The sequence below is a fragment of the Copidosoma floridanum genome, unplaced genomic scaffold, assembly GCF_036245765.1.
Source record: "Copidosoma floridanum isolate Cflo_tuat_1 unplaced genomic scaffold, Cflo_Japanese_pri ptg000030l, whole genome shotgun sequence".
Classification (NCBI taxonomy): domain Eukaryota; kingdom Metazoa; phylum Arthropoda; class Insecta; order Hymenoptera; family Encyrtidae; genus Copidosoma; species Copidosoma floridanum.
In genome coordinates, this window is record NW_028321907.1 from 20,616,580 (window position 1) to 20,641,855 (window position 25,276).

A 25,276-nucleotide genomic window follows, 5' to 3' on the forward strand; every position below is an offset into this window, starting at 1 on the left:
GTGTAATCTGACCTCACGTGCTTTAGCGTGTACACGTACGTATATGGTTGCCGGTGAGGGAAAGAGAGTAAAAATAGAAGATGAAAATGAAGCAGCGGGCCAGGAGTACGTAACTATATAAAATGACAATAATCTTTTGATACGATTAAAGGCCAAAGTGCCCGCACGCTTTTGCTGCACTCGCACACTCGTAGGCTACTACCCCTCTCCCACCTCCTTCCCCCATCACGCTTGTGTGAGCAGCTTAATTAGCAGCCAAGTATGGAATTTCAGTACCAGAAGTGTGCACGCTCTGCATGACTTTATGTGCTGCTCACACGTATACCTATCGCTCGATGACGCTGACGATACACGAAAGGGGAGAAAGAGTCGTAAAGACTAAAATTACATAGCTCTCTTTCTTTCTTTCTTCCTTGGGTATACCTTTCCACGGAAAAAGTTGGGAAGGGGAGGGGCGGTTGAGTCAAGTCTTTTATTGATGAACTTTTAGGTGTGGCGATACTCTGTCGTCCAACTGAAAAAAAGGTATAAGTGACATGAAAGACAAACTGAGAAAATCAAGGAAAATTAAGTGTCTTCAAAAATCAATGATAATTTGAGTATTGGACCGCGGAACATATAAATATGGTATGATCTTTCTATTTTCCACAAGAGAAAAACCATTTTTCGATTGGAACTATGAAAATCTGTACTTACCCTTGTAACTCGGCGCAATTTCCTCGTAAAAAAGGGTAAGTGCAAGAATACAGCTCATTCCATGGGGCTTACCCTTTTTCTAGTTTGGAATCCAAGGTGGTGATCATCGACTTTTCAACGTAAAAAAAGGGTAAGTGCACTTACGCTGTCTGCCTGGCGCGATTTCCACGTTTTGTGTCACTTGCCCCTTTTTTTTTATTTGATTGCTTACAAAAATTATTAGCAATTTTTTCAATTTTCCATCAATTATTACTAAATTAAGTTATAACATATTTAATTTGTAGACATGCTATTAGACGCAGAATTTTCTGACGAATCGATTGATATTAATATCTCATTTTCGACAAAAATGTCACTTATACCTATTTTTCTGTTGGACGGCAGTACTGGAGCCACGCTGATGATCGCTGACAATTGCGCATATAACAGTATGTATGCGTTCATGTACATACCTGTTAAGGTCAGTACACTGTAATAAAAAAAAAACTATACGTTCAAGCGTTAGTATAGATTACATATACATTATATGATTTGTCGATAATCACACTGTTTATGTAAAAGTGTAACAGTGGAGCGCTTGTAGATTGAGGTGAAGGTTCGTCTTTGAATTGATATGCCTATTTATTATAATGTATGTGTGCTTGGATTTTAAAGGCAGTGAGGAAATGTGACTCGGTACATTGTACGTAATTTTTTTCATCTCTCTGCGCTGATTGAGAATTTTTGCATTTAAAAGAAGTATACTACCATCATAAGATTATAAGATTATTTTGAACGGAAAGATTTATTTATATTTTCATTGATTCGCAAGAGTGAATTTTTTCACTACAAGAATGTTCAAAAAAATCCGTGTCAACGCTGGTTTTTGTATTAAGTACCGACACATTCGACTCATAGGAATGATAAAATTCAAGAACTATCAAATACCCTAAGCACAACATAATAATGATGTGTCTTACAAAGCCTAGCAAAGCTGAAAATTTTCAGTTATTTCCAATGAGAAAAATTAAGTTATCCTAGTCTCGTACTTGGCTTCAAATATGCTTTAATCTGCCCTTGAAAAAAATTACCTGCTAACATCATTTATAAAAAGATGTAAATCAGAGCAGCAACTGTAAATAGTCAAATATTATGAGAAGTTTGGAAGTAAAAAGGTTAGTTAAAACATACTCTATACTCTTGAAGGTAATGGCTAAATTGTATCAAAAAGTTTAAAGTAAAAAAACTGAATTTTTCATCGACAGATTACCCGTTTAGAATTGCCCTTAATCTATTTTATAAGCGATTGAAAGGTATGAATAATAGAAATACAGCACAGGAGCTAGTTGCGATTGCGAGTCACACTATGGCTACCAGCTAAAAATTCCAGACGAAATCTAAGGTCATTTTCCAAGCACGTAAGTAGCCATTTATTGTCAACGAAATGGGGCATCTCCTAGCACACTGAATTTTGCATTAATGTACGGATACAGCAAATGCGCGCATAGTTTTTCTCTTTTTTTTTTGTGTGTGTTTCCATTATTTTGCGAGCTCCACGCTAAATTGGCAATTAGTTTTCGTAAAGGACAACACCCCGGAACTTTGCGCTTCTTCTATTTTCACGAGTAGACAACGCTATGTGTCTGGCGCTGGAAAGCACGCAAGAGAGAGAGAGAGAGAGAGATAAAGGTTTCTTTCTGGTCACGGGGATGAGACACGATATCCTGGAAAGTGGGCTAGCCGACTGGCGTTACTACCGGATAAATAATTGCCAATTCCTGGGACACGAGGCACCGTGCCGGCAACTCATTTCGCTCCCATTTCTCCTCGTGTGGGCGTATTAATAATATCGGGCGCTCGGGTAACTATGCGACCTATGCGTGTATACGTGTGTACGTGCGTGTTCATGTGTATGCGTATGAGTGTGTGCAGGATGCGTTGGCGAGAAAGTGGTCCAGATTCTGCCTCGATGTGGCAGCAGAATTTGAAACTAGATCAAGCGAGTAGTGTGGACATGGCGTAGAACAGAGATCAAAAGAGATTTCCCTTTCAGCTATTTTATTACGCGTGTTCGGTTGCGCCTATAATGTCACCTTCTGTGTGTCTGATTTATTTATTTATTATATTTTGTTTTTTTTAATCATTTGTTTTAATTCAAGAACCACTTTTTTCAATCCTACTGGTTTTTTCATTTTTATCACTTCACTTCCGATCCATGTACGTGCATGTTAATGACTCTATACTAATATTCGCTAATACTGGGTGTATGAAAATGGGAGACGACTCACGTGTCGGATAAATGTACAGATACGCAAACGACAGCAGAGTAACTTTGTGAAGCAGCATGTATCTCTGTGTCTTGGAAACTTTCTGACAGAACTTTGTATCCCATATAGAGAATAAATTTAAATTTTCAGAACAGTTATATAAACTGAATATAATCAAAGTTGTATTTTGGTCCTCCAAGTTAATATCTAATTAGCACAAAGTTATCATGCTTTTTAATACATGACATCATAATTTGTATAAGCTAGCTTAGTATGCATGATTGTAATAGTTACCTAGGTTATAATCAGTCTTAGTATTTTTTGCACTAAAATTTTGAGTGTGAAACCTTAAAAAGTCTGTAAAATTATTACATTGAATGAGGAAATGCGGTCATATAGATCTGCCCTAATTTAGCCATCTCAGATCATCTTTAAGAGCATTGTCTTTATTTATCATCGATGCATTTTGTTTATCACTAAGAGCTACGTACAGCTAGATTAATGACAAAAAACGAAAGTACATTCCATGTGACTTTGTAAAGTCCGATAGCTCTGTGACAATCTTAGGTTTTAAAAACCTCTAACGGTCATACTTATCTTTTTAAACCACAGGATTTTTTAAATAGCTGCCTTCAGTTCAAGAGAAGTGATAGGTACTTTTAATACAAAGAGTATACATTCGTTTTTTACATGCATAATACGCACTCGACGATTACAGTAGAAATTTAATAAACGTTAGTATTTGCTACAATTTTTATTACCACATTTGTAAATAGCACTCCTAAATACCTATAGGAAAGTATACCTTTCAAGAATCATGACAGCTTGCAGAGCTTCAAAATCAAAAGTTTTACTTTACTATAAATTAACCATCATCACTAGAGTTAGGAGTCGATTTCCACGCGAAAACATTAATAAGTAGTTGTTTTCGTCACTAGGATATGAACGCAACTTTAGTATCTAAAGTCTGCGATGTTCGAACATTTGTATCCAAGAAGCAAACGTTAATATTCCAGAACGGTGTAAAGTGCTTCTCCTTTGATTGCTGGCTATTAAATGCTTTCTAGTTTACCTCGAATCTAAGTTGCGTACATGAAAAATGAATTCTTTTGCAGCTTCGGCTATTCTGGATTGTCGGGCAAAGAATCTTCGTGTAGAGCGTAAAGAGAAGCTGTATAGGTGATCGATAGCAGGCGAGTTTAAAAGAGATTTCTTTGCTTTAGCAATTCACACCCAGAAGATATTGTCCTTCTTTCTTTTCTTGGTGTTTGATTTACTTATCTGTGGTATTTTCATAATAATAAAATCACCAGCTGCTTTTTTTTATAATTTAAATGATAATATAATAAGAGTGCTAATTTTATATAATTAAGTTCATGTATCCTTAAAAATTTTTTTCTAAAACTAACAGTCTTTAAACATTGTTACATCGAGGCTGCGCTCGACGTACCTTTTTTTCCCTCTTCTCCTCTTCTTATCCTCCTCGTAAAGCCGCGTTTTCGTATCAAGCTAAATGACATACACTCTCACATACACCAAGTACCGAAGCTAAGGCTTCGTGACACACACATAAGGAGACACCGAGTAAGACAAAGAAGAACTAGTCTACATCTCCCTCCCTCCTTATGCGTCGACATCGCTTGATGAAACTTAATAATTATTTTCTATCCTTTTCCTCTTCAGCGTCTTAACCATTCGTAAATAAGCCAAAGCTCGAGCCAGGATGTTGATCCACACATCGGCCAGCGTTCATGCAACGAGACTTGACAACAGCATGCTACACTTCTACCACTTTCTTTCTCTAACACTTACAATACCCAGAGACGACAAGCCGAAAAATAATGTGAACTGTAATAGTACGTAATTTCGATAAGCAAGCACTGGGACCAGTATCGTCACTTTACTATATTCTTTAGCAAGTAAGCAACACCCCAAAACCAAAACAGCATATGTAAAGGAAGACGGAAAGCGTATAGGAAATCTCTCCCTCTCCCTACCACGAGATGATGAAGACTAATTCTAAGAACCTATGTGCGTCTCGTCATCTCTGGCCATAGTTGCAATGATAAGGAGGCAAGATCTTCGGCTATATAAGCCCATGGCCTCCTTCACGAGCAGCTCAGTCTCAAAAAAATTCGTTCAATGGTCAGGCCAGCTTGGGTGTATACCTAGAGCAGTAGCCAGACTAGAATACACGACCTGGAGAATCTGGTCAAAGTTTATTCGTGACCTGGAGAATCCGGTCCGCAATTTCGATTTAAATTATATCCAGCCACCCGGATCTTGCCTAGGATATACGACCTAGAGAATCTGGTCGAAGTCTATTCGTGACCTGGAGAATCCGGTCCGCAATTTCGATTTAAATTATATCCGGTCACCCGGATCTTGCCTCGAGAGCCACTTGTACCAGCCCTTTTTTTTTCTTCTTCTTTTTAATAAAAGTTAGTAATAACAATATTTTTAAACTTAATTCTTATACATCCCCCAATAGTTGTTTTTCTTTTCGCGTAAAACCCACTATTGCGTGCCGTTCAATCCAGATATGAATGGCCTAGCAGGTGGTGGAAAAAAAAAATTTAATTCAAAAAATATTTTAAAGGAAAAAACGCTAAGTTTTGTGTCGGTTGGTACCAAATGCCGATGGCCAAACAACTAGCCTCTAATTAAAAAAAATCAAGCAACGCTAAGTTGTGTGCCGGTTGGTGCAAATGCCGATGGCCAAGCAACTAGCCCCTAAGTAAAAATTAAGTTGTGTGCCGGTTGGTGTAAATGCTGATGGCCAAACAGCCAGCTCTTTGTTAGCCAACCCAATTTTTAAAACTATACGTCGTGCGTCGCTAGTAAAATACCGGCAACCAACGACTATAGACCCCTAGAAAGAAACCAACTTACCAATTCCAAATAAATGGCCAGTTACGTGCCGTGGGTATAAATACCGATGGCTAAGTAGCTAGCTAACCCTTCTATAATCACCTACCCTGTTCCTACCCTAGTGCTCCGTCCTCAACCCTTGCTGTCGTATCCCCAGGCTATTGAGCGAAAGCTTAGGCCTAAGTACAAAATTTACTCCTACGCCGTCTTCGATGTAACAATATACTTGGGTGCTTTAATATTACGAATCTGAGATAACTTATAAAGAGGATTCTGGTTTGACAGATCCCTGGAGCCTTCGTATTGCTATGATGCATGTTCGCCATGAGTGTGAAAACTTTTATTTTAGGCCTATTACTTTTAAGAAATATCAATTTTGCAATTTTTATTAAGTACGAATAAAAGCTTTAAATTGCATCTACAAAACTTATGAAGATTAGTTCATTACATACTTTAGGGGCAAAAGTAGAGGATACCAAGGATAGTATGTTTGACAATTTTTCTTAAACTTCAAAATGACATGATATAGTGTGGCTGACCAAAACGTCTCCATAATGTAGGGTTTATTAAATGAAAACGTGTATTTTATGTTTCCTAAAAAGTAGACGGCACAAAGTTATCGTAAATTGTAATCTTTTCACCCTGTCTACTATATTTGAACTTTTTTTTAACAAGAAGCTTCTCATTTACATACATTAAAATTGTTAGATTCTGAATATCTAATTTCAACAATTCTTTTTTTCATTTCAGGTGAGTTTGTACCAGCCCTCTCAAAAGCTTGGCTTGAATATAAGAGTGAGTTTTTATTACTGTGTATTGCAATAATATCATTGAATTGTTAATTTCTCCATCAAATGAAGTATAAAACAAGAAAACTATCTCAATCGCGCAATTGAAATTGCGATTAAGAACCGAGAACTGCTTGAAGAATTAGAACTATAACGAGTAGACAATAAGATTGAGTATAGTAGTTGCGATGTTTAATGCTCCGTCTTTAGAAACAAAGTTCTCTTCGCAAACTGTATCTTATGCCTCTTAAAAAAAACACGCTATATCTATACTGTAGAAGGTGCAAGGAGTGGAGAGGAGGAGAGAGAGGAGGTGGATCACAGTGCTCGAATAGTCGATTGTGAATGGATGGGATTTTCAGATCCCAAAACTTACCGCAATGCGCCTGCGGGACTACTGCAGAATAGATGGACCGTATTCTTTTTCCCTTTTATCCTACAGCCAACAAATCGTCTATTCGTTTAACAAAGGCTCAAATAACAAGATATTTTTACTTTGGTTACTCCACGAAAATCGAATTTTATTTAAAATTGTTGCATTGACTAGGAATAATAAAAAATTATACGTATTTTAATGGCAAATTTGTGATTAATTTTTTTACTCAAAAAATTTGTAGTGTAGCGTCAATGTACTATTTTACACTATTTAACATCTATAATTTTTTAAGCTGATTTACTGTTCATGCATTAGTGATATGCAAAAATCTTACTATTATACTAAGAGACCGCGCTTGTTTGTATATTCGCAAAAATTTCAAAATACAGAATCAATATATCCTAACTCTTGACAGAAGTTCAATTACAGCTTCTTATGTGTCATGGGCTACTAAAATTAACGATAACTTTAAGAGAAATTTATTTATGCTACTTATAAAAACTAACAGCAAAACAGCTGCGAAAGGGAGTTTTATCTTTTGATCGCTAGATGGCGAGTAGTTATGTTTTCAATATTACTTTACATGGACTGAGCCGCTCCCGCAATCAATTTTGTGGAGTTACTTTAAGGTAGCTCCCTTGTCAACTGCTCTAGTCAAGTACACGGAGAGAATAAACAAATTATTATACTAGGTTGACTTGTACACGCAATAATACTACAAAATTTTCAAGCTAATACCGGATTTTTTCATAGTATATTTGCTGACCTAACAGCACTACAAAAAGTCCACATTTCTTACAGTATTTATGCAGATGTTTTGGCCACAATTTGCTTGTGAGACATCCAAATAAGCAAGGGACCCTTTCGCCTGATACTCCGAGGTGTGTCACGGAATAATTCTGGTTTACTTGACGAACAATTCTGGTTTAGCTATAGGTATACAAGGTATGTACACATGAGAACAGCATGCATGCCATTTAGTACGATACCTTTGTTGCATTTGAGTGTATATACGCGTGTGTGTTTATATATATGTGCGTGTGCCCAACTGCCCATATATAGATATACTACTGCTGCTTTATTAAGTACATATACACGATTATACCGCCTGTACGCTACCAGAATAATTCCGTGATGAGCACGGGATGATCAGACGAAAGAGAATCACGCAAATATTCGCTCCGTGCATCAGGTTGGAGGGGATAAAAAAACGACTGCAGCGCTGTAGGTGAGCAAAGTTGGCGAACCCGTACCCCCATGAATCGTACAGTAAGCATTGTCTTATATGAGAAAAGATATTATTTCATTTAAAGTAATTAGTTGAGAAATCGAAGGCGGAAAAAAATGTTATTTAGCCAAACTGGGTCTATAATACGGATAAATAATTTTGCTAGGCACTTCAAATCGTCCGAAATTTTAAATAATGGGTTATTAAATATCATCTGTCATATAGTACACAACACACATACTTATCTGTTATGTTGTATACGTGAGAGCAAGAACTCCAAGCAGTCGACATAGGCTGCCGCTAGCTGTATAATCTGAATCAGTGTTTACGTTTACAAAGTAAAGAAATGCGTACGAGACAGTGCTGCGTTGTTAATTGCAATAAGAAAGAAAAGCAGGGGGTGGTGCTGTAAAAATTCCCAAGTAGACCCCATGAAACAAAACAGAAGGAGCTGTGGATTAGGGCAGTTAGGAGACAAAAGTTCGTACCTAACCTACGGAATTTTTTTTATTATTATTATTGTTAATAAGTAAAATTATCATGAAAATTTTATAGTCCTGATGGCAGTTTGTGGCAGCCTTTATCAAAGGATGCAATTTGTAGCTCTCACTTTATTGGCAATGCAAAATCAAACATTGAAAAAAGTCCCAGTTATGTTCCAACTATTTTTACCGATATTTACGGAAAAAGGAAAATAGATAGTGATGCAGCCGTTGAGCGGTAATATTACTTTTTATTTAATTAGACTGTATCTGTCTTATATACTAACTAATAATTTAATACTTAGATTAATACTTAGATTCCAAAGATTTATGAAACGGCGACGCACAAGTATAGTAAATACTAAAGGTAGCGGTGGACGGAATGTAAGTCTTGATCGAGGTCTTGATACTATTGATATTGATGAGCCTAATGAAAGTAGTCATTTAGGCGTGGATACTGTAGTACCAATCAGTTTTGATTCCCAATATTGTCAAGTGGACTTCCTACCAGACATCAGTATTACAGAAAACACATTTGTTTGTAATAGACTAGTGCACGATAATATATGTCACGCTGAAACTTAGACATAGTTATGTGTCCTTAAGCCGAAAATTTATTTTAGTGAAAAGAAAAAGTGTAATAATAAGACCAACACACCAGTAAAAGAGTTTATCGATAACAGTGTAAGTTATAATTTCGATGGCGACACTAAAACTGGATTTGTGGGAGTAGAAACAATTAAAAGCAATCAAAAAATGATTGATTTTGCAGGTGTGTCGTTAAATACTTTTAACCTATTTGTTGACGAACTATCTCCTACGGTGGAGCATTGCAAGGTGTCGAAACAAAACAGAATGCTCATTTTTTTCACTAAATTAAAAACTGGCCTGTCGCGTCGTACTCAGCATTAGCTGTAATATTTCAAGTTCATCGAACTACCATCTCAAAAATTTTTAGAGAAACACTATTACATGTATCCTCAGCCATTCGGAATTCTATCAAGTGGCTAGACAAGGACACTGTGTTCGGTATGACTCCAGACTATTTTAAGCCAAAATATGAAAACGTGAGGGTCATCATCGATTGCACTGAATTTCCAATTGAAGTTCCATCGAGAGTCGATCATCGTGTTTTCACTTACTCTCATTATAAAAAGGGCTTTACTGCAAAAGTTCTCATTGAGTGCTCACCAAGTGGTCTCATCACATTTGTATCCCCATGTGCTGAAGGGAGAAAGAGTGATTCCCAAAACACTTTGGAAAGTGGATTATTAAATCTTCTGGAGGATGGAGATGAAGTTCTCGCAGACAAGGGCTTTCCCGAAATAAGGACAAGAATTGCAGAGAGTGGAAAAAGTGTTCTTGTTGTGATGCCACCTTTTTTATCCAGCCATGAATTTATCCAAAAAGAAACAGAAGAAACTCGCAGCATAGCAAACGTACGGATTCACATAGAGAGAATCATGCAGTGGATAAAGGTGTTTAACATACTAAATAAAATACCTACAAATTTATTTAAGTATGTTGATAACATCATTCATGTTTGCTGTATACTTGTTAATCTGCAGCCTCCTATAATAGCATCTCATATAGATTAAAGTTATTTTATGAATTGTTAATAATTTACTAACCCATGAAGGATTTTAATGATCCATCAAACATTTTAATAAAACGACTTTCATAAAAATGACCAAATTATTTATTTGACACAATTATACCTACACAATATCTATGCTACACATAAATCACGTACATTGTCACACAAAGAATAAGTAATCTTTACATTTTTGTCATACTTTTAGCTTTAGCTTGCATCAGGTACACGTTATTTTCTAGCACAGTCTTTAAATTAATTTTCTCTAGTTTTAACTGTGACCCAGCTAAACTGAGTCCTTACCTGTAAGTATCAGAATATAGTACACAACTCATATGTTAAATAAGTTATTGGTAACATTTTTTTCTAATCAACAATTTTTGAAATTTTTCATGTTTACTCCATTAAAAGGCCTTAATTTTTTTGCATACTCCAAATTGTTTTTGACTTAAGTACTTATAAACAGCTGGTAAATAATGTTTAAAGTAAAATCCTTCACAAACAGGAAATACTTCGCTTAAAAATTTTTCATCTCTGGTAATATTCACAAAAACTGGAGCCCATCGGTGAGAATACATACAGATCACATGAACAAAGCCCTGTTACATAAAGCTGAATTTGGCACTGAGTATAGTAAATGGAATTTCTATTCACTTCTATATTTCCTTTGTAAAATACTTAATAACTCACATTACATGATTGACTAGTTACATCAACTATGCACTTTTTTTCACAAGAAAAAGGACACTTGACTTCCACAATTTTTGAAATTCAACCGTCCTTAGTTACTACACCATCAACACTGGCACACAACCATGGTTGGCTCTCACAAACCAGCAATCCCAGATGTTTTATATCAACTTGGAAGGATCTTTCGTGTTCAGTTATTGCAGCTTTTTCATTAGCCTTGACATATTTTATGGCAGGTGTCGTCAAAGATCCACGTGATATTGTTATCATGTCTTGTACAAGAGACTCTTGTGTTTTTTTTTTTCAAAGATTTTATTTTGTGGACATCAGCACTAGCGGTTATTCTAATTTTCCTTGCCTCGAACCAACTTGGGCATTGCGATTGAGCTACAGTTTCTCTACACAACAATTTAATTTCATCTTTTGACATAACAATGTTATTTTCATAAAACGTAAATAAATCTTTTGAAATATTACAATTTCCATTTGTATGTACTTGTTGCTCTTTTTGAAATATAAAAAAATTATCCAGACAAACATCTATAATATTATTTTCTATTGAAGTAAATACTATTTTTATCACAAAATTAATAATAGACATCATAAAATGTTTAGTTTTGTCTTTTTTCATTTCAAGCAAGCTTAATTTCATGATAGAATTATCTTTTAAATCTTCAAGAGTAAAACAGACTTTATCAACATCAGGTGTTTGCTGGGGAGGGGGGAACATTTCCTTAAAAAAACATCCCTTGGAGTATTTTTCACTCCCAAAATTCTTTGGAGTGGGTTTTCCCCAATTTTGCTCAAAATCAGTTTTACTCAGGTTATCACTTGTATTGATAAAATGGATCAGTGCTGCGATGTGCTTACACTTTTGGCTCTGATTAGCTACACATTCGCAGCTCACGTCGGAGATACAGCGGTCTTCGTTAATCTGACAAATAAATTACACATTTATGTATATGTTACCATAACCTACATTTGTCAAGCATAGGCAACAATGTACTTACATATAATTCTACTTTGTATGGATTTAAGCTGACAGATGTTTGTCTCACAACATAGCAATTGATCAGATGACCGACTCCTTTATTTACATATTCCTGTACGTAGGCAACGTGCCCACTCTCTACTAATTTTTTAGCTTTTTTCAGCGTTTCATTACTAAAAACTATGTTGCAACTAATACTTTTAAAGCCTGTTTGGATAATCATATCCATTTTTTAGGGTGCTGATGTTTACGCGATAGCAGTATGTACGTCTTATTCAATAAATAATACTTTCTCCTATAAGCGACAGTGTTACGATTTAATCATACGGGGGTACGGTATTGCGTGATTCTGACACCGAGGGCGGCGCTGCGTGTCATGCACGGAGCGAATTGTAGGAACACTATACCAATAAACAGATGGTGTAACAGAGATTGTGCTGTAGAGTACTAGGTAAACGGTGCATGTTGGTCGTATTATTGCCAAGTTACTGACTTTACTGATTTTCGTGTGAATTTCAGACTATTTTGGCTTTTGTTTGAGGAAATATAACATGAAAAAGTAATCGAGCAATTATTAGGTTTGAGGACCATAGAATAGTACCTTGCTGGTTCTCTCCGTGTAGGAGAGTTTCATTTTTGTATGTATACGTATATACGTACATCAGCGTTGGTATTCTGCTAACGTTTGTCATTTATAACCATTAAGCTGATTTTCACCTCGATTTTTACTTCTTTCTCGGCAAATATCTTTGGGAAATGCCCCATTATCAGTTTTTTACATGATAGTATTGAGAAGAACAGAGATTTTTCTACAAGTACATCATAATTTATCTGCTCAGATTTTTTATTGTGAGTTGGGAAATGCCTGTAAAGCTGATTTTTTGGTGCTCTGCCATTTGAGCTCGTGTTAAACAGTTCAACTTTGAGCTGAAATATCTCGAGATTTTGCTCCACTTGGGATAAGGTAAAATGGGGTATAGACACTTTTTTAAGCAAAAAATATTTATTTTTTATTTTTGAAGTTCCATCAATGCTAATTCACCTAAATTTTTTTTAAATTGAAAATATAGGTCTTTACTTAAGGAAACAATATGTATTGACTGGGCTTATCATTATCCGTTTAATTAAATAATTTTTCAAATAAGTCGTGAAATCTCCAGTAGTGGGACATAGTCTTTGAGGATTATGGCAGTAGTAGGACACTGTATGTGGTAGTAGTGGGACAGTATATGACAATGTTATTTGCACATGTAAGAACACAATTTTTTATTTATAAGAGGTTAATTATCACTTTTGAGAGTATACAAATATTAAAAATAATAGATTAATAGGGATTTCTCTTTCATATATATTTTTTTCAACGATATCACAAAATCCCTACTTACTATGTCCGTTAATAATAAAGAAAAAAAAACATTGTCTAATACAACATAAACTAAATAATATAATTATTAATAATAAAAACTACGAAAATGATAGTGAACGTAAGTTTGAAATAAATATAAATTTCTAAGGTCTTAAAATTTTTCTTTTTATTTTGCTCTACATTTAATGAACTTCACACACACTGAATGCTTTTTCATTGTTTTCTAGTTTAGATAAACATTTTTTTATTTCCTGTACTATTTAGTCATTATTCGTATTCCGGTTTTCTTATTTAATATTTTATTTTTAATTTTTAATTTTCAAGTTAATTTCTTTTTTTGTTCTTAACAGTCTATTTTCCCTCTCGAAACTTCTTGTTTAAATTTTTTTCGTACTCTTAAGCGTTTTTGTTTTCTTATTTTTCTTATATAATTTAATAAAATCTGCTGCTTTTTGAATGTTTTCTCTTTTTTTTTTTTTTTGTAGTTATGTATCAAATTATTAACAACCGCCACGGGTCGGTTTTCCTTAGCTAATTTCTTCTTGATCTTAAAATTGAGATTGGTTACAGAAAATATATTTTTTAAAGGAGAATTATTTCATTCTTCTGTAGAGATAAGGAGCAAGTTTTAAAGGCTGAAATACCAAATGAGAATATAACGTGAGTAAACTAATACCTGTATTTTCCTGTTGAAAATTTTCAGAGGTATTGATTTTGCTTAGTTTTTTTTTCAATATTAATATGCTAAGAATTAATTACTAAAAATATATATCAGTTTCTGCAAAGTTGATTTTTTTACATTGGGCAGGATGGTTTATTATAGATTGCATTGAGGTTAGGTTTTAGATTATGTCTATTTACCAGGTAATAATACTTTCATTCACTTAACTACTAATTCTACAAATATATTTGAGTTTAATTTTACTATTAAAGATTAAACTGATGATACTCGCACGATTACGATAGTAAAAAGCATGAAATCACAGTCGTTAAAACTAGAATTTGGTCTTGTCAAGTACTTGTCCCATTACTACTTAGTTTAAAAAAAAAAAGGATGCAGTAGTGGGACAGCAATGATAAGCCTCATCCCACTTCTACATAGTGTTTGCAGAAAATAAGGGTATACTAGGACAGGCTATCTTTTATGACGAAGTAATTATTTTTAAGATCTAATTAATAAAACTCGTTCTTTACTGTCATATTATTACGTACAAATAGTTTGAACGTACGAAAAAAATTTTGTTTTTGGTATATCATCTTGATAGTCAACTTTAGTGTCACATCTAAAATGGGCGAAATGCCTCGTTTAAGACGTATGCATCAAACGAGTACTTAGACAGCTTGATAAAATATTTTTTTCATTCTCCCTTAAACGTTTACCACAATCAATTTTGGGATTCTTATCTAGCTAAAAGATAAAGGAATATTAGGAAATTTTTTTAAGGATATTTTTTGACAAATGAATTTACCAGTTATAATTTTCTCCTCCTGTCCCACTATACTCTGTAATTTCTGCGTTGTCCCACTATACCCCATTTTACCTTATAAATATGGAAACCATTGGATTCAAGAGATAAAAATTTATTGAATGAAACATATTTCAATCCGTAGGTTTTCACAAGGGAGCTACCTTAATAAGTAAAAGTTCGTAGTAATCATCAGTAACGTATGATCCGCACATCAGCACATAGTCAATTGTGTCATAGTCAATATTCAATTTTGAGTGAGAATACATATCATAAAATTTTGATCGTTCCTTAGCGTATTTGGTGTGAAATTCGTAAACGCTCCAATTGTTTCTCACATGGACAATATTATATTGGTATTTCGAGATCAGGTACATCTGATAACGAATTTATGTCAATGCCACATAGTAAAGAAAAAACCACACATGTAGTGTATTCTGAAATTTTTCAAAATGTATAAAAAATATTTGAATTCAATATGTAAATTGACACGAACAAAATCAAATATTTTAAAAATTTGTGGATGAGAAGCGGGCAAAGCCGCGATGAAATGTGCTATATTGTGCCAGAGATGAGTAAAAAGATTGCTAAGGCCAATGCTACGATGCGAGACGATTTTTTGTCACTGATTGGAGCGCCCCGCCGCGGCCAGCCGTCGAACCGAGCGCACATCTGACTACTCGGATCAAATAGCATTCAACTACGAGAAAAGGAGTGGATTCGCGTGGAAATGATCATATAAGCGCACATTTTGGAGAGACGTGGAAGGGGTATACCGAATGTGTGTCTACGAGGAGAGGAGTGAAAATGTTGACTATAGCTATATATCACCGCGCACAGCTGAAGCAAGCGACGACACGAGTTTTTCTCTTTTGACTGCAACCGAGTATATGCTATATATATTTAACTTATTTTTTGCTCCCGCTCTTTTTTCTTTATTTTTCCCTTTTTTTATTTTGAATAAAAATTTCAGCTATTTTTTTAAGGATAGCAGTTCAGTTATAATCCCTAGTTTATTATTTTTCCTTATAATTGTTATGAACTGTAGGACAAGCTCCGGAGGTTATTATTAAACATAAGTGGCTTTCAGATTTCTAAGGATCGAAGTTTCGGTAGCTAAGTTGGTCGATGCTTATGCCGTCGCTCAAAATGTATTGCTTTCACGGGATCGATTCCAACTTTCTGCAGATTTCTATTTTTTTTAAATGCAGATCAGTGTTCTGGCTAACTTTCTTTTATTTATGTTTTATTTTAATTTATAAATAATGTTGCCAACTTTTTTTTTTTTTGTTACGTTAAAATAAATATATTTTTTATGAACTAAATCTATTCAATAATTTAGTAAGTTGATACTTCTTGCTGGCAAGGCCATTTTGCAATTTTATAATAATAAAATTAATTTTTTTAAATGTAAGTATAATTCATACATTTTAAAGCTCACAAGAAATTATAAACATCTAATGTAAGAGTTAATAATCAATAATTAAAAAAAAAAATCTGGCATGTTTCTAAGGCATAACGAATTTTTTTAAATATATTATTGATTTCTTGATAAAAAAAAAAAAACTATAACTTATCAGGGTAAAGCAAAATAAAAAAGATTTTATTTTTTAATTTAAAGCGTTAAGAGCGGTGTTTTTTTGTAATTACATATTTTAAACTGCCTAAACATTTTGACTTACGTCTTTTGTTGTAAAATGTAAAAAATCACATCAGCGCCCATCTACTGCAATTGCTGCAGGTTGAATTTTTAATAAGTAAAAACATGCAATTAACAAATAAGAGAACAAATCCAAGGGCACAAGGAAACCTCATTTTTATTACAATAGCATCAAATATGATTATTACCAGCAAAATTTTTACGTTCTTCACAATTTATACCTTGTGGCAACAACTCCTTGTTATTTAATTAATTGATTTATAGTGAGTGTGTATGTGTGTTTTTTTTAAGAAAATGATTAAGCTGTTTCGATCAATAATATTTTATACGATAATTAATTACCCATGAAAATTGTTTAAAATACGTAATAACAAGAAAACACCGCTCTTAACGCTTTAATTTAAAAAATAAGATCTTAATTATCCTGCTTCACCCTGATAAGTTATAGCTTCTTTTTTTTATTAACAAATTAATAATGTATTTAAAAAAATTCGTTATGCCTTAGAAACATGCCAGATTTTTTTTTTTAAATTATTGATTAATAACTCTTACATTAGATGTTTATAATTTCTTGTGAGTTTTAAAATGTATGAATTATACTTACATTTAAAAAAATTAATTTTATTATTATAAAATTGCAAAATGGCCTTGCCAACAAGAAGTATCAACTTACTAAATTATTGAACAGACTTAGTTTATAAGAAATATATTTATTTTAACGTAACAAACAAAAAAAAAAGTTGGCAACATTATTTATAAATTAAAATAAAACATAAATAAAAGAAAGTTAGCCAGAACACTGATCTGCATTTAAAAAAAATAGAAATCTGCAGAAAGTTGGAATCGATCCCGTGAAAGCAATACATTTCGAGCGACGGCATAAGTATCAACCAACTTAGCTACCGAAACTTCGATCCTTAGAAATCTGAAAGCCACTTATGTTTATTAATAACCTCCGGAGCTTGTCCTACAGTTCATAAAAATTATAAGGAAAAATAATAAACTAGGGATTATAACTGAACTGCCATCCTTAAAAAAATAGCTGAAATTTTTATTCAAAAAAAAAAAGAGAAAAATAAAGAAAAAAGAGCGGGAGCAAAAATCAGTTAAACATATATAGCATATACTCGGTTGCAGTCAAAAGAGAAAAACTCGTGTCGTGGCTTGCTTCGGCTGTGCGCTGTGATATATAGCTATAGTCAACGTTTCCACTCCTCTCCTCGTAGACACACATTCGGTATACCCCTTCCACGTCTCTCCAAAATGTGCGCTTATATGATCATTTCCACGCGAATCCACTTCTTTTCTCGTAGTTGAATGCTGTTTGATCCGAGTAGACAGATGTGCGCTCGGTTCGACGGCTGGCCGCGGCGGGGCGCTCCAATCAGTGACAAAAAATCGTCTCGCATCGTAGCATTGGCCTAAGCAATCTCTTTACACATCTCTGGTTGTGCATTCTATAAGCATTTGGGATATACGGAAATGTTGTAGGAAGATATACTACAATAAGAATATTTAAAAATTTTATACAATGCGGGTGAAGCCACGTCGGGGTACGCTAGTCGTACTAATATACAAAGCAAAGTCGCTAAAACCGTTGTAATCGCTAACCGCGAAAACTACTAAACCGATTTTGCTAAGATTTTGCACACTGATTCATGATACTTTCTAAATGGTTTTAGTATAGTTTTTATCATAAAAAATTTAATATCAATAGCAACAAATGAGCTCAAAGTTTTGCAAAAATACGCCAGCTTTTCACTTAGTTTCAGTAAAATCCGCTAGGTAGCGTCGACATAAAATCGAGGCTACCTGCAACAGAATTAAATAAGTGTGGTTATAATAAGCCGGAGCGTCATCGATAACTGATGCATTCGTGTTTCGGCAGATCAACGAGTTGCATAGAGAATGATGATGATAGTCTTGCAGCTGGATATCCTGGTTACGGACGCCACTCTTCTATAAGGGGGAAGGGACCTAAGTTTCCATTCACCCTAAATCTCGACGAGTGCTATCAAAAAAAAAATTCATTCCAACCGATGACGTCTCTGGCATAATACCAGGAGACACATCTAGCCAGAGCACAATCTGCACCAACTCTTCAGAGTTGTGTGGCAGTCCCACCATCCCGCCTGGTGCAGTCAGAGAATGTTTGGCTACAAATATTAGCCAGAGAAAACAGCTCTGAGGGGCACGGGCAGCCACAACGGCTACCTTCTTAGTTGTCGCGTCCCCAACGCGCTTACCCACATGTTCCCGTCTAACGATGAGCGGTTGGTTATCCGGGGAATGACCTGAAGACGAGATATTCTTTGTTCAGCGGTGTACCTCCCTCCATCACAGTCTCCGTACATAGAGACTCCCAGGGTAAGAATCAAGCTACCCGTAGCCAGCTCTTCATCATCAGGAATAATAATAAAGAATAGCCCAGAAGTCTCACCACTAGCGCTTTTTAGGGCCATTATAAGTATTTACGTTCCCCACTTAACCATCAATTTCATCGATTCTTTTTAGGGGCCACTTAAGTGTAAACTACCTTGCCAGCAAATAAATTTTTACTATTATTTCCGGAAGCGATTCGTCGACTAAAAGACTATATTAACTAAAGACGGGCACTATTAAACTAAGTCAGCCATTCACTAGCAAACGTCACCTGTGGAGTTGTTCTTCGCAAGGCTTGAAAACCCGGTGACCGACGACCCTATATTACCCTCTCGACTTTAAGCATTCAACCAGGAATCACTGATCCTCTCCAAGGTCTGCGCTGGGCAAACCTATAACAGCTGTGAAGGAAAAAAAACTTGAGCCAACGGGACAGCCTCCACTGGACAAGTATCACTAACCAATTTCCCCATCTAAGATCACCAAAACAACTGAATCTGCAAATAAAAAAGGTGCTTTAGACACCAACGTCTTCGACGTTATACCGGGAGACGTTGGGAAAGAGCACTACAACTAGCCCCAAAGCTTCGGACTTTGTAATTTTTCTCCCGAAGAAAGAGTTAACTTAAGAAGCTCACCAGTCTTTTTTAGGGCCATCGGACGTTGAACTACCTTGCCAACAAATATATTAGAACTTAACAAAGTTGACAGAAAACAGCCTTTAGGGGTCACAAAAATTTTAAGCATGCCAAAAGTCGCAAGAGGGTGAATTGGAAGAAAAACTTAAAATGTATCTAATAGATACAATTTTACTTAGGCGTCAAGAAACTGACGCAGAAAATTTATCGAGATTGGAACAGCAGCGTAAAAATCGACAATTTAAGAGTCCATTACGTGAGAGATCAGCTTTCCGTTGTACCCTCACAGCAATCTCTGAAATCTTTAAAGATCCTACTTCAGATTTTTAAATAAGTAGAAAATGTATTAGTGTTTTTGTGGCAATAAAAATGTAGGGTTTAAGGTCCAGGACTTTGTTGCTCTGGTAATAAAGTTGTGAGATATGAGAAAAAAATTTTTTTTTTAAATATAAATTTTTTGGGAGTTTAAAATCTTAACAGCTCTCAAAAATAGCCCTTTTCGTGAATTACACGGCAGAAACTGTAAATCAACGGCTTCTTATGGCCTCCGATTATTTTAGGGCATAAAGCACGCACGGTACTTTTCAGCATAATTATTTTTTTGAATTTTTACACCTTATTATTTGACCAAATCAACTATATGGATTCCGAAAAAATTTGTTTTTAATACGAAGATTTTTGTTCTAAAATGTGTCAGGAATATGTGTAAAATTTCTAACTGAAAACGTTACACATTACATGTCAACACACTACGGTATTTTATTTAGTAAGTCTCGGGCGAAGCCGAGACGGGGGGCTGCTAGTCATCTATAATTATATAGTTATTACTCAATCTGAAAGCATATATTCTTACGTATTTTTAGTAGTGGGGGCTTAACAAGAATGCAATGTGAATTTTGCTGAAACTTGGCAGGTACGGTATAAGAACCTAGTTGGCATAAGCGATTACCTGATTAGCTCCAATGTTACAGTGAGGTGCATGTTTAGTACCCGTTAACTGTCTTTTAAATACTGGCTAAGTTCTAAACTTCTGCAAGTAAATACTGGCAAAGTAATCAAAAAGTACTAACAAAGTACTTACCAAACACCAACGAAGGGCCCATCAAACACATACCAAAGGTTTTTTAAGTAATCGTCAAGAGCTTGCAAAAAACCAAACGAGTATCTGCCTAGCACCCGTCGAATTCTTTCCAGGTACACACCTAGTTCGATGGTATAGTACTGTGTAATTTTTGTTTTATTTTGGCCCGAATGAAATTCAAGTTAAATTTTGGCAAAGTATTGGTACAGTTTAATTGCAACAAAAGCTAAAATTTATTGTACACAAAAATTTCAATAAATAAATATTTCTTATCGCAACACTTTTTTGATTGAATTAGTTAATGAAGTATGTTCAATGCTTAACACTATCTTTAGTACGATATAAATATGTGACTTTCTCAATTTTTTCTCAGCTTCCCTTGTGATAAAATTAATAAAATGCTCTGGTAGTGTAATGCAGAAATACATGAAGATAATACATACGCTTTTTCGCAATAAAAAATTTAATTACCAGTTCGTTATGGCCGAAAATAGCCAATTTTTGTATCTCAGCTCTAGAGTGAGCTAGAGCAATATTAAAAAAAAATTTTGTGTTTCTTTATGAAAAATCCAATGACGTTCGTTTGGAAAGAAAGTATGCAAAATTAACTGAGATATTCGAGGAGATGTTTGCAACTGGTTAAGTTGCAAAATACAATTCTTGAAAGCAAAACGTCAAAATTTACAAAAATCAATTTTTTTTTAGTTGTTATTATTACTTACGTGAAGTGGAATGTTTTATGCGAAATGTCGATAAACCAACCATTAGGTCTGTTACAATACTTCAAAGTTTCACTTTAAAAAATGAATTAACAACAAACTAACATTTTTCTGCAATTTTTCAAATAGCTATTTCTTATGCAACTTTATATCTATATATTTTCATATTTTTCCCAATTAACATAATTTTTTTTACGTTGTTCGAAAGTTGTTTGGTATAACATATTTTTTTGGCACTTTCTTGTCGTTAACATGTTATTAACAATACGTCATGAATTTTCAAAAGTGTCTATTTTATATGAATTTAAATGGGGAAAAGATAGAAGCGTAGATATAGGCAAAAACTAAATGAAAAATTGGCATTTTTTCCTAAATTGTGAAAATTAATAAATGAAGCTGACTTTTGATTTGGACAAAGCTATTTTTTTCGTATTGCTGGAAAAATTCTGTAGGGGAATGACCAATTATTTCTCTGCTGGATTACATAAGATTGAACAATCCTTCGGGCCATGAATCAATGCATTCAGTGTTTAATTTGCATTTTGATCATTATTTGTGGAAGTCAAAACAGTTTCGGGATAGGACGATTGCAAATTTCGTTTGAGTTTTGCAATTCAAGAAACTACGTGTCTAGAGTTTATTATTATTTAATTTTCAATATAAATTGACCACGGGCAAATGTCTCAAGTCTGTTCAGACATTTACGAAATGCACGTTTTTACCAACATTTTTAATAGTTTTTGTTAGTTAAGGTTTCTCTTATATTTTTAAAATTACAATTTTTGAATAAGAATCTAACTTAAAAATGTTAAAACACGTTAAAAAATGTATTGCCTGATTGAAAATGAGCCTCTCTTATCTCTTATGTTTCCCACATTATTTTGCTTTTCTGACTCTTTTTTTTGGCTGGGTCTTAAGTACGAATTTAGAGGAAAAACGTTCTTCGAGACTTTGTTAATATTTTAAAACTTAATAAATAAGCAGCAGGGACAATTCTCAATCTCCTAAAACTGGTAACAATAAAAATAAATATCAAAGGTGAAACTTCTAAACACTTGCTCCACAGTCAAAAATCAATAATAACACAGTATAAAAAATTGGTTATTGGAGCATGACTTTATTTACACAACTAACATAAAAGCCAATATTTCGACGTCATGCTGACGTCATCCTCAGGGCAACAATGTAAGTGTTAGGATAACACGTGGCATTGCAAACGGAGCAAAATTTATTAGAACATAATGATCAGTGTGAAGAAATTACATTTAATAAAAAGATTTTTGCTTTCACGAGGAACATAGTCAGAAACATTAAAATGCTAAATGGCATAAAATGGCATTTTAATGTTTCTGACTATGTTCCTCGTGAAAGCAAAAATCTTTTTACTAAATGTAATTTCTTCACATTGATCATTATGTTCTAATAAATTTTGCTCCGTTTGCAATGCCACGTGTTATCCTAACACTTACATTGTTGCCCTGAGGATGACGTCAGCATGACGTCGAAATATTGGCTTTTATGTTAGTTGTGTAAATAAAGTCATGCTCCAATAACCAATTTTTTATACTGTGTTATTATTAATAAAAATAAGTGTTGAGCTTGCATCGGATCTCTGTGGATACGAAAAAGTTAATTGTAATGTACGAGTAAAACAATATAGTATTACAAGTACCTGCAAAAAGACTTTGGTATGTTTAGTTTGGGTACTTATTTAAATATTACACTGTTAACTGGTATCTATTTTGTGAAATCATAGTGAAATATACGAAATTCGACTGAAGCTCTAATCCTTGATCATTTTTATACCATGCCATACATGTCCTTTTTAACTCGAAACGCATTACCAAAATAAAACACTACTTTAGACATTTTCTTTCGGAAGATGCAATCATATAAATCATTACCTGAGCTAAAATTATTTTGATGGCATGCTTAATTTTCACGGATTGGCTGTCGAACATCATATTATAGTCATTATAGTATCTATTAGTGTCAGTGCGGTTAAAAAAAAAAACAGTACCGAGAACACGCTGTCACTTTTGTAATATTATTATCCTCTACACAAATCAAGGCTTGCATCCCATAAGAATGTCAAAGATGTCTAGCTGAGAAGATCTGCATATGGTTTATCCTACTGGCAGTACAGTGAAGCAATAGGTGGATGTCAAAAAGTTTACCTTCACTTTTTGCAGTTTTCGAGTCTTTTTTTCTCTTTAGTAACCACTAGATGTCTTATTTACCCTCTTTAAACTTACTTTTCATTTTTTCACATGTCTGAAGTCTTATTTGGTTTGTTTTTTTAGCCTTGAAAGTTCACGCGAATAGCCACGAGCCGCGAGCCAAAATTGATCGTTACTGGATATCAGTTTATCGAGCAGTTTATTGTACCTAAAATACTGCACTTTATATAAGAGCCATTAGCAAATGTTTATATTAACTAACAATCAAGACAATACGAATTGCCTATACAAAATATAGTTTTTTGGATATCTACTAAAATAATTCTAGCTTTCATATTTTTTCAAGACAATAAGTTGAATAATATATTTAAAACGTCAAAAACACATTAGCAGTTGTGACTCAAAAATGATTCTGACAATGAATTATATAAAAAAACTCTTTTCGTGGTATTGTATTGTTGCCAAAGCTCTACTGTGATAATTTCGAAGGTAGCACAATAATGTTGGCTTACCTTTGACGTACGGGACACATATGGCTTTGGGCAGTGGACGCCTTTTGGAAGTGTATGCACACACAATCATTGTTTCACTCTGTACAATGTATACATACGAGTATACCGTATCATGCATGAAAAGAAATTTGGCAGTATTATGCTTCAATGTTTATTCAAAATTTATTTATGAAGTACCAGAAAACACAGTGTTAATCTTTTATGATAAATTTTTCAAAGTGTATAAGCTTGATAATACAAAAGCTCAGATGCTATCGAGTTATATTATTGATGATAATATTTTACAGTCAAACACTCATAAATTAAAGAATAAATCATGAAGTAGATGAAATTTTTTTATTACCATTCAACTATCGCGTAACTACATTCACGCCGAGTGACTCTAAAGTTGTTAGACCTCTTACACTATTTCTAGGTGATTAGTCTTGGAGTACCAACAATTATAAAGAAAGATGACAAACGGTTCGCTAGTACATTAATCAAATAAGATACGATGCCCATTATTAAAAACGGTTGAACCTCAGTGCTGGCTGGACTTGACTGGCTGGACTTGATTAAGCTATATTCGTCAGCTGCAGCACATATCTCGCAGTGCTCATGAGCGATGCTCCCGTCCTCTCCCTTAGTCTGCTTAACCATATCGTACAGTATACAGGATCACCGAAGAGGTTTGGTGCTGACAGTGCTGCTTATACCACTACTAATTTTGTGTATGTGTAAATTAATGCACGTTGATCTAATCCGTAGCACAGAAGCCTCCTACTCCTCATCCTTCTATGAGGCTAATACAATCGCTTTAGTATTCCGTACTTGTAGCCGTACCACGCTGATGACGGGTTTCTGCAACTGCCATATTGGGGTATTGATCGATTACTTACAAAAAATTTAATTGAGAATTTTTCAACTTCCTGTCAATAAGCATGAAACTGAAGCCACAGTACAAAAGGCTTTACATCTTCGGTGTTTTTATATTGATCGCGAATGCACCGGAAAAAATCTATTTTTTGCAGATATTGGATTTATTCTAAAAATTATCAGCACCAGCTTCTCCTCTTAATTTATAATTCAGTGGATTCCATGTTTTTGGTTCTATTTACTCAAAACATCTTTCCGAGATGGACTTACTGTGCTGCAATCGCTCTTGAGACAAAACAAAGTACTTTCGCTTTGCTGACATGGAACAAACATTCGAACAAATTTTTTACAAAAAATGAAACTGTTGACAAAAAATTTTGAATACTGCATTAGATGACAATAAAAAAAAAATTACGTCAAAAAATAAGTGGTCTAAAAACAAAGATAGTGTAAAA

At 34.4% G+C, this 25,276-nt stretch overlaps 1 protein-coding gene across 3 annotated transcripts in view; it reads left to right on the plus strand.

Annotated features, from left to right (window-relative positions):
• kek5 (leucine-rich repeat, immunoglobulin-like domain-containing kekkon 5 protein) overlaps window positions 1-25,276 on the plus strand; it is an 884,967-nt gene that overhangs the window by 184,292 nt on the left and 675,399 nt on the right. The window contains exon 3 of one of the 3 annotated variants that reach the window (XM_089596542.1): window positions 6,564-6,608. The exons of the other annotated variants lie outside the window; for them this stretch is intronic. The gene's annotated coding sequence lies outside the window, so the exon portion shown is untranslated. The remainder of the gene's footprint in view (window positions 1-6,563; window positions 6,609-25,276) is intronic. 3 annotated transcript variants of the gene reach the window in all.